Genomic DNA, 11,540 nt, shown 5'->3' with positions numbered 1-11,540 from the left:
GGGGACTGTCTGCCAACCATCTCTGGTGAAACGATTCCGGCGGGGCGTGGGAGATCCGTCTTCAGTAGCAGTGATCCCGAGCACCTCACAGGTATCCTGAAGGGAACGCAGCTGATGTAGGGCACCATTCCATCGAAAGATGAGACGGAAAGGGTGTCCCCAGGAGTACTGCGTGCCATGTCCCCTAAGAAAGTCGGTCGCAATTTTAAAAGCCTTGCGCTTCTGGAGGGTGGACGCGGCCAGGTCCTGATAAAGGGCTACTCGATGGCCCCTGAATTCTAGGGAAGATCTCTTTCGGGCCTCCCGCAGTATCCGCTCCTTCAGGGGATAGTCCGGCAAGAAGGCCAAGATGTCCGGAGGAGGTGCCGAAGTCCGGCGCTGCAGGCCCACTCGGTGCGCCCTATCAATCCGGATGGGAAAGTCAGCCGACTCACCCAGCACCTCTCGGAACAGATCCCCAAGGTACGATGCGACGTCCTCCCCCTCCTCCCGAGACGGAATGCCTCGGACACGGATGTTGTTCCGCCTGGAGCGATTTTCGAGGTCCTCCGTGTGTGACTGCAGGTCCAGCTGTTGCTCCCGAAGACGAATTACCTCCTGCTGAAGTTGCGCAATTTCTTCGTCTCTGTTGTGGCCCGCTTCTTCCACCGTAGCCACCCTGTCACCTAGGCCGTCCACGTCCCTTCGTATTTCACGGACCTCACCCGCCACCTCCTGCTTGAGCGTTTGGAAGTCGTCTCTCAGCGAGCTGAAGAGTGATTCCAGGAAGGACCTCGTAACCGGCGGCTCCCCCCCCGCCTGCTCCCTGGGAGCCACCCGGAGGAGATGGGGACGGCTGACCCCGATCATGTCTTGCATTGTTCCTATTCAACATCTCAGGCAATGTGCGATCTCCTTTCCGCGTTCCTTTATTCTGCGCCATGATGGCCGTCGAGATGCTTCCCCCGGGAGTCCAATGTCTCAGCCCCCGGTATGATCCCAGGACCGGGCTAGCGGTCCCACACGGGGTCTCTCCAATGACCCAAGGGCTGGGTCACTTCACCGCCAAAGCAAGAACCGCAATGGGGCCCACGGCCTGCACCTCCAGTGACCAGCTGTCCGTCTGTGTCCGTAGGCCCACAGGGCCCGATCCCACACTCCTCTCAGCTCCACGGGCTCCGCTGTCTCAAGCCGACCGGCCCGGGCACCACTATGGACTCCCCTTCGAGCCAAGTCGCGGCGGGACCACCGGGTCACACGGATCCCGCAGCAATGCCTTGGCAGCTGTCGCCGCTCTTTACAGATCTATACAAGAGTGCGTACTGCGGCCGCCACGAGGCAGGCTAAGCCAAAGGAACCAGTTCTGCTTCGCGCCAATGTGCGGGCGCAATGGCGGGTCTAAGGCAGCAGTCCTCTACACTCGTCACCCGGGGGAGTCGGCCTCAGCGCTTCATCTCAGCGCCCTCCTGCCACAAAGCTCACAACGGGGCCCACAGATGAATCCGCAGACCCGACCAGGGCCCTCACTCCAGACCGGCGGGTCGCAAGTCCTCTGCCACACAGAGCCGCCGAGAACCAGGAAATAGGCCAAAGCCATGGCCCCGATTAGCGCAAGGCCTCCAATTCAGCCCCGCCCTCGCCGCTCACCGGACCGCTTCAAGAACCGGGTCCGCCAAGAAGACCCCCTCCGGGCTGAGCAGAGTTGCCCGGGACAGGCGCGGAGGGACCACAGCTCCTCCCGGAACCTCGAGGCGGCTATCCAAGAGGTCCGTGTCCGGGACTAGGCCCAAGCCGCGGCCTCCCGTAGCTGCCGGCAGCAATCGCGGCACCGGACCCTCTCCGTCTCCAAGGGCAGGCCCACTGTGCGCACCGCAGGCACCGGTGATGAAGTCCGAGCCCAGCGGGTAGAGCGGGGCTCCGTCGCGTGGACCTAGATCGGCTTCCAGACCCGGGCAGGGTCCGCCTCCCTCCCAGGCCGTGCACCAGGCCCGATCTGCTCTCCGAGATGGCGCCGCACCTCGGACCGTAAAAGCACCACGGAATGCGGCCACAAGCTCACCGCCGCCACTCCATGTTCGAACACCCCCGCTCCACGAATCTGAGCATTCCGGGGGGGAGAATCAGCTCATGTACGGTAGGATTAGGGCTTCAGGACGGCGGAGCTCACTTCGAGTGCGACCACTCAGCTCGCCATCTTGGCCACGCCCTTGTATTATGTTTTAGATGCCCCTGATGAAGGAATTTTAATCCCGAAATGCATTGGGTTTTTTAAATAAACATCATGACATGTGGAACCTACCGGTGCCTTGGAGCTTGATTTAAGATCCTTGAAGAAGTAATTGTATGGATAAAACAAATTGAATAAATCGCTAAAAAAGGATGAAGAATAATTGAAAAAAATGGATATAAGGAAGTTGAAATGTGGTTGAATGTAATTCATTGAATTCATACTGTGATATGGCTGTACAACATGGTGGAGCCTGTGATGGTTCCCCCCAGATTTGCCACTGTCTCCAAAGGCAAGTTTCCCTCAATTATCTCATATACTTCTGTTTTCAGTCTCACTACATCCAACATCTTTGCCCTTACAGCCGCCTTCAAAGTCCCTTAACTAGACGCACCATTCAATTCTTCGCTTCCACCGCTCTGTTCCCTACATTTATTCCCTTCAGCTGTATCCCTAAGGACTGGTCTATTCCCTTCGCTTCTATGATCCCAACTTCCTGTCATCTTATCATTTCTATTCCTCACAGGTGGCTCCCACATTCTTAGGTCTGACCTCGAATCGGCAAGGGTTCTCGGCCTCGCCGTCCTTATGTCCATCTATCCCCTTGACGAGTCTTTAGTGGCTGGCAATGGCATACTCGATTCTATGGGCCTTGGCAATTGAGCTATCCCGCTCACTGTATCATTCCCTTGGGGAACAGCATTTACAACGCAACTTTTACAACGCAGTACCTTTTACCACGCAACTTTTACAACGCAAGTCATTACAACGACTTGCGCCGGGGGGCGCTCTAGGATAGGGAATAGTTAATTTACTATCCAAAACCTTCCCTACTATCCACGGGGACTGGAGTTGGAATAGTAAATTAAACTATTCACTATCCAGCACCCCCCTTGCATTGTGAAAGTGCGTAGTAAAGGCATGCATTGTAAAAGCATGCGTGGTAATGGCATACATCCCATTCCCTTTGGAGCTAGTCCTCCCTCCTACTACTGACTGTGTTGAACTCCCATTTGTCACCTGATCTGGGGCGTACACTGACACTATGGGACCAATGGTGACCGGTACCATAAGAGCATCCAGCAACCTCCTAACATCTGTAACTCCCTTAACTTCCAAGCTCACTAGGGTCGGTGTTCCCATCGCTACAGTTGAGATTTTCTCAATTACTCCTGCACTAGATGGAACCTGTGATTCGCCCATTCCCTCTGTCGGAGCTGCCTTTCCCTCTCCTGATGCCGGGTTATCCGCAGGCGGCCTCTCTGATAGCAACCTTCTATCAAGCTGTCATCAGTATGGCTGTCACCTTCCTCTACACTTTTCTTTTGTGCATCGCCTGTCTTTTCCCACAATGGGAACAACTTAGCCCCCTCGATAGTCTGTGCCCTCCACCTTTTCGCGAATACATGCCATCTCGCATCTTGAAATACCCTGACTGACCTTTTCACTCTTTCCCTACTTCGCTCTCTCTTCCTCTCATGGGCTGCCCTAATCCAAGCATGTAACGCTTCAAACTGTGTTGGTCTAGGTAAAGGTAGCAAGGAAGCCGTAATTGTTTCCAATCGATACAACACTTCTAATCTAAAGGTACCATAACAGAGAAAAGTCAATTCCTTATTTCCTTCTGTCATTTGGCATCAATTCTCAAGCCAAAGTATAGTAAGCACCCTACATTCGTAGCCATGTAATGAGCTGGGGTATCCTCGGGCGGAGCATCTTCTCATCCTCAAGTAACCACACTTTTATTTCCTCTCCACATATCTCATAAAACTTTAAAACACTTCATGATGAAATCACTTTCCTCCTTTCACAGCGCACTTTACTTTCTGATGACAATCCACCAATACCAGCGAGGCTCCACACCAACCAACCTATTGCAGCGCGGCACCCTCTGACGTCACATTTCCTCCGCTCGCAGCAGTTTCCCTCCTTTACAATTTTCTCATATTCACTCACACATCCCTTTCATACTCTAAAATAACCGTTTGTCCCCAAACAACCAAACAAGTTACTTCTCTGACTGTCCGTCCACAGTCTTGTGTAATTATCACTTCAATCTGCTAACCGTCTGTCCAACCGGACAATCACCTCAGCTGATAGGTTTCAAACGCTCGATGTTCCACACACAGCAACCCACGACCAGCGTCGGTTGCTCACACACTCACACATTCGCTCCCTCTATCTCGGTCCGGGTAATCGATGACGTCTCACGACTCCCCAATCAATAGTAGACAATTACTCTATAGGTGTCTTCTACACCACAATCACGTAAGCTACTCGTCGAGCCTAAGATTTTCCCGGGCTGCGCACGCTCACAGCCTGATCTCACAATCACTCAACACTCACTCCAACTCTGCAAGACATCACACAATTAAATCATCACCGCAATCTAACAACACATAACCCTGTTCACACTCACTCTCCCACGAACTGCTGCTTTCGCTGCAACGTCACTCTCCTTCAGTTTCCACCAAACGTCTCAGTCCTTCCCTGGCGATCCTCCAGACAACCATCGCCTGACTTCAATGGGCTCAGGAATCTCTTATCCTAATCTAGATCTCCCCTTACTCTAGAGATAACCATCTGTCTCTGCTACCAACTGATAATACCTAATTTTTACCTTATCTTTTTATCTAATCATTACAAGTTATAAGAATCCTAGGCCGACTGGACCTTTCTATCTGCTAAGGATTTATAAAGGGAAAACATAATTGCAATGTGATTGAAGAGTGGCCGCTGGGTGGGGGGGAAGGAGGCCCCCGAGAAGGTGAAGAGCAGAGACCGGTCATCCACATTGTACACCGAGAGCCTGCCCGCCTCATAGTCCAGGAAGGGACGCACAGCCTTGGGGGGCACACGGTGGGCCAGGAGGGTGCGAGGGGAGGTGAAAGCTAAGTATTCACCATCTAGGAGCCCCACTGCCCAGAATCCATACGCTAGTGCGATCTTCCCCTTCCTGCTCGCAGCCTTGTCACACACACCCAGGGTCCAGCCCGTCTTGTCCCCCACCTCCACCTCCCAGTAATGCCTCCCGGAGCTCAGCCTCTCTCTCCCCAGGACATAGATGTATTTAGTGAATCTCTGGGGCATGTCCGGCAGATCCTGTGCTCTGTCTCCCAGCCTCACGCTCCTTCCGTCCTTGGACAGGACGAGCTCCCGATGAGCAGTGTCGGGATCCAGGGTCACCTCAGCTGCAAAACTGCAAGCCCATCTCCAATCCAGTGATTCAAATATTTTCTGGAGATTCACTTCCTTTGCCTTGTCTGACTCCTCTTCTGTCTCCTTAATAGTACTGTAAGTCGCATGCTGAGCATTCACATTGTCATTCCTGTTTAATATGCTCTTCACATCCTTCAGTAACTCCACATCCTGCTGCTGACACTTTGAGTCGATCTCTGAGATCAGGCTCCTGAGGAAAGATTGCTGTTCTTCCAAATTGGTCACTGTCTCCTTGATTTTCTGCAAACTCTTCTTCTTTTCATCCTCCAGGCTTCTAAGGTGACAAGATTTCTCTTTTTTCAAAAATGTCTGCAGCTTTACAAACTCATTATTGATTTGCGCTCTCTGGCTCTTGAACTTGGCCTTGTGCTCCTGGGCAGCCTCTCGAATGGGGAGCATCTTGTGAGTCTTATGGTCACGTGACATGCTGCAGACCACACAGATGGGCTCCTGGTTATCTTCACAGAACAGTTTCAGTTTCTCTTCGTGTTCTCTGCACAGATTCCCCTCCTGGGGGGTCGCACTCGGTACCTGAAGCTGTTTAAGGATTTCCACCATGTTCACCAGGTGCCTGTTGGGCCGGAGGGTTTTGTTTTGAGAGATTTCTCTGCACTGAGGGCAGGGGAAGTCTGTCTGCAGCCCCTCCCAGTACCGAGTTGCATTCGTGAATTTTCAAGTAACCAATATGGTTCAAATTCAAAGGACCACTGATTACAAAATAAATTTTGGGAATTTATTATAAAGCCAAAAATAACTGAACATACAAGCACCTCAGCACGAGGTTAAGAAAATAAATGAGCACTAATACAAACATAATCCTACGCAAGAGTCTAGTCCGACTCAGAATAAGAAGAACTATTAGTTCCAAAAGCAGCAGACACGCAATAACAGCTCCAATCTGTAATCTCGTAGTCATTAACCTAAAAGAAAAAGTGATTAATCTATCCCTACACTATCGCTAAAGTGGCATCCCTACTTAGCATTATTCCCAGGCAAGAGAAAAAAAGGTGTCAGTAGTGAGGACGTCCTTAGAAGTTCACTCACTTGCACAGGTAAGTAGCCATAGCTACAGAGCTCGTTCTAAGATGCTCCAACCCCTGCTCTACCTCTCCTCCCAGTCACCCTCTCCCTTGTTCTGCCTCTCCTCCCTCGGGGCACTATACCTAATACAAAATCACAAAACAGTAGAACACGCCCTGTTCACGCCCCTTCGGAGGGTCACCTTCTCATTCTTTCCATTGAAACTCTGACTTCGTCCAACAACCGTTTGGATGTCCTTGGGTCCCAGGCACCTTCTCCGCCGAAAGTATCATATCTGCATTCCTGTACACTCCCATGGCAGCTTCTCCTACCATCCTAACTACTAAAACAAAGGGTTATTCTGCCTAACGAGATGTATGTCCTTGCACCTGCAACAAAAAGCATGTGAGCGGAGCAACCTTGCACACACACAAATCTGCTAGCTACCTTCAATTTGAGAACCCTTTCCCAAGGAAAATACATTTCAGGCCTACAATATTCAGCTTAACGTAAGAAACTTACAGACAGGCCTTCTCATTGCAAAGCATAGGAAATCAATTTAGCCTCTACACATTTTCACATACATTTCTAAAATCACTTTATAAGCAATGATTTCATTACTCAGCATACATAATAAGCAAACTACATGTGCAGACTTTAATATGGTGCACTTTCAAATCTACTGCATCACCTTATACGTGAACTAATTCATTATGCATCATCTAAAACACCATTTTCGATTAAACACCACATTGATCTGCATGAATGACACAATTACATCTCCATTCACACTAATATTTGCTGTTTTTAGTACCTCATTCCTAATGACTACATGTTAATACCTTCCTTTAGATATGACTATCGGTGATTATGATGACTATCGGTGATTATGATGCACCCCTACAATTTTCAGAATAACATGACACTCTATCATTACATAACTGAAATGCCTACTGAAGCAAGTTACACTTAAACATCTCCTAAATTAACTTGTTGTTCAATCAAACAATAGGCAATATTTCTAATGTGCAAATGAAACACTAAGGCCAGACTTAGTCAAGGAGCAAACTGTGCCAGCCCCAAGCTAAAACTAGAGTCATTTCTGCAGGACCAATACCCCATCTCGACCCCAGCAGTGCAAGCAAAATAAGGTTAAAGACTTTTCAACGCTAGAAAATGTTTAACTCGGTTTGCTTTACGAATACTTCTGACAATACTCTATTTGCAGTGGAGAAAGAGGCTTCTCCAAATTATAGCTAATTAAAAGTATTTGCGCTCAAATAAAATCAAAGGTGGTTGGTGTCACTGGCAGCACTTCCCATTGAAATTGACATCACACAACAAATAGATGTTTCCCATATGATAAACTAATATACAAACAGAAAAGCCAAAACATTTCAATTTCAATAATACATGTGCACTTCTGTGAAAAATGCCTGTACAAAATGATCATCTTGTTTAAGCGACCAGAATGGGATAGACGTGAAGTATATTTTCTTTAAGGTGTTTACTTGATCCCAAAATAAAGAAAAATAAGCAACATTCTTGAACATCTTTGTAGTTCTCACAACTGCTTTCTATGTGTATAGACATTTGTGCAGTTAGGTAGTTGGTATGTATTTTTTGCGAAAAAATTAAGGGAGCCAAATGAAATTTCACGTAGGGTTCTCTCTGAGCAAAGGCCGGCCCTGCTCACAACCATTCACTTTTCCTTGTTTAATGATTGATGCAGTTTTAATGTCAACATTATTTTCCTTAGTGACCTTAAAAAGTGACAATAGTCCATGTTCCAGCTGTTAATTCTATAAATTTGACAGACCGCATGTATATTTTAGGCCAGTGAACTGCCATGTACAGTATAATGCACACAGCAAGCATAAACTCTTTATTTAAGGTTAGGTGATAGGATGTTAGGCTAGGGGACAGTTGGCAAGTTACAGCTTCGTTCAGTACTACTTTTGTAATGCACAGGACTTTTTAATGCTGGCTTTTTAAAGCCCATGTAATAACAAAAAACTACAAGCCCCATGATGCTAGTGATGTTGAGTACAAAGCGAGAAGTGATTGAACGTGTCAGACAAAACACCGAGCTTCCTAGTTCTGTTCAAATTGGCACTCACGCTGATGGGGGAAAGCTTGAGGTCTAGGAAAGATGGATGGTTGCAAGGCTCACAAACAGTGGCGGCTCATCCTCTAAGGTGGAGGAGCGTCACCTACTGCTTTTAAGGAATGGAACTAAAGGAAAAATAAAATGATAATAATTGAATGTTATTATCATTTTATTTGTTCCTGCTGCTTTGCGGCCAGTGTGGGTGGGGCTGCTCTGCTCTCAGAGCAGGACAGGGCAGGGAAGGGAAGTAGTGGTTTGCCCACTCCAAGAGAATATGAATGCTTGGCAGCCACTCTTGTGTTGGCCAAACAGTCAGGCGCTCTTTGCATGTTCTCCACACAGGCTGCATTACAGCCTGCATGGAGAACATGCCAAGGGCCCCATTCCCCGGCTGAGCGCTGAACCACGGTGCTCAGACCAATCACAGCACTGTGATTGGTCACAGGATCCAATGGCTTCCTAGTTCCTGTTCCGGCCGGGTCCTGACACATAGGAAAGACTGGAGAGACGTGGCGTTGATAAGGTACTTTCTTTTAAATCTTTTTTTTCTACATCCCCAACCCTGCCCCACATCCCCCGATCCGTGCCGGACGCCACTGTTTACAAATGTTTTTGCAGGTATACTTTTAATTGATCTAATAGTATTACAAGATTCCTTTGCCAGTGCAGTGATTCAGCGGTTTCAAATCACAATGTTTACGACCATTAAAAACCGTGCATTGTACCTTAAATCTGAAGTCACATACCCGAGCTTTTTCTTAAGAATGACACACCCTATTATTGGATCCCTGCACTTTGAAAAGTAGCAAGAAGTAACACAATTTCAAAATGTTTTGGTCTTCTTTATTCTTACTTAACATGGTCAGATGGACAGCAAATATGAGCGCTTGTGCTTGCTCGTGCTGCCTAAGTTACTTGTCTCTGCAAGCTTTCTCTTATGAGGAAATAATGTTGGCTGCTTTCTAGGAATAAAGAGAGATAATTGAGCGCTTCTGTCTTCTCCTGTTTTGCACTCGAGGATTGCTTTAGAGTCAAGACCGGGCTTGCTCTTGCATCGGAATTTCAATCATTCGTTGATAAACCTGTTTAGAATTGTGCTTTTCTTTGCACAGTTTGAAACTACAATTAAGACTCAAGTGAAAGTACGCTTGGTGAACATGAAGGCCACTTTTTCCAATATACCCAATGCCTTTGCATGGGAGAAATCCTCTCATACCTTTATTTTCTGAATGTTTGCACGTCATTAGAATACGGTAGATTTACTCTGCTTATTGCCTCATCAGTGGTAGTAAGTGTTATATAAATACAACACAATATCAGAGAGATGAGTGAGTTTTTTATTTTTGGAGGTGTGCAGGGCTTTGAAGGTGGCAGGGAGCTGTGAAGAGCACAACCCAAGGCCCTTAAAGCTTTTTATGCTGTTGCCAATGGCTATTTCAAGGCGCGAATTGTTTTTCGATTTTTATTGTATTTGATATAGACCTCGACTGAGGTCAACAAACATACAAACATGATTTTAAAACATTTAGCAGAAAACTCATATATTCAATTTTATGCATGTATGATGGTGAATCCATTCATCATAGTTTTTAAAACAAATTTAACTCAAATCTGTTTAAGAGTTTATACCACTTTGAAACAAGTAAAAGATATGTTCATCTGGTGATTATTTTTCATGATTTGCATAGACCTGAAAAAAATTAAATTAGATCTATTATAATAAATTGATCATAAAATCGACTTTTGATATTTAAAAGTTTAAAATCATTAGCATCATCAACTTTAAGACAGCTTTAAGAAAATCTTTAAAAATGTATAGAGTTGACAAACAAAATCGTCCGGTGTTAATTTACAGAGAGTGATTAGGCTTTGTACAGAAGGAGCATTGTATCGGATTCTAATAGGCCTTATATACCTCCACCTAGCTTCTACTAGAGTAGAATTTTAGCAGAGCGTTAAAACATGAGTTAGATCTTGCAATCATCCCTTACATAAATCACAGAGCCCTGTTGCGTTGTCTGAATTATGCCACTTTGCTGTATGTACATTCAGGGGGAGGATTTTCAACCTCAGTAAGAGAATACAGCGACGTATCCTATGGTGTAATAAAAAGTATGTATATTTCTCTGGGGATTTATATACTATAGTTTTTGTAAATTCTATATAGTGTTTTAATTGAAGACAGTGCTCTACAACCAGGTTGAAACTTAGTTTAGAGGTCATATTCTTTAAGAAGAGCTTCAGAAGTGCCGGAGTCCAAGTTTCTAAAAGTGCTACTGTGCAGTGGGATAGGCTAAAAGCAGTATTAAGGTTTTTGTTAAAAGTGTAACGCGACGGCTCTTCTCTAAAAGTTTCCAATTTTAAAACGTGCCTTAAAGTACCAGAGTCGGCGTGTAGAAGATGGTAAGTCCATCTTATTAGATTTGAAATGGCCCTTGCATAAATGCTGACTAAGGAGAATTGCAGACGTAATGCTTGGGCCGGTACAGCTTGATTTACTCTTATTAATCTCCGCAATGAGTTTCTTTCTCTCGTTTTTACTGATTTCCAGGTTTTTATGTGGATATATTCTAAGCCATAGGTTAAAATAGGCGGGATTTTCATCCGATATACCTCTAACATAAGTTGGAAATGTCTATTTCCAGAGGAGGAGTAAAGCCTCAACAATGCTCCTACATGGGCATCCGCCTTTTGACCCTATGTGTTGTAGATGAGAGGAGTTCTGTAGGGTTTGGGTGAAGATCTAACCTAAATACATATATTATTTAACTGACTCAAGTGTTTTTCTCCCCAATGTTCAATTAAAGTGTTGCGATCGCTTATTTCCCTTAAAAGGTCAAATTTTGGTTTTCAAGGAATTTGGGACAAAAAAATTATCAACTGCATAGCTATTTAATGCGTTTAAATTTCATTGGAGTCCTATTGGCGTAAGATCTAGAATTGCGATGTCATCCGCGTACATAAGAATATATATGTCACTGGATG

The 11,540-nt window shown here is 46.2% G+C and overlaps 1 pseudogene; it reads right to left on the bottom strand.

Moving 5' to 3' along the window:
* Positions 1–4,864: 4,864 nt before the first annotated feature.
* Positions 4,865–6,097, bottom strand: LOC144762588 (E3 ubiquitin-protein ligase TRIM39 pseudogene; annotated as a pseudogene).
* Positions 6,098–11,540: the final 5,443 nt, after the last annotated feature.

This window comes from Lissotriton helveticus, chromosome 6 (assembly GCF_964261635.1).
Source record: "Lissotriton helveticus chromosome 6, aLisHel1.1, whole genome shotgun sequence".
NCBI classification, from domain to species: Eukaryota; Metazoa; Chordata; class Amphibia; order Caudata; family Salamandridae; genus Lissotriton; species Lissotriton helveticus.
This window is presented reverse-complemented; position numbering and strand designations above follow the sequence as displayed.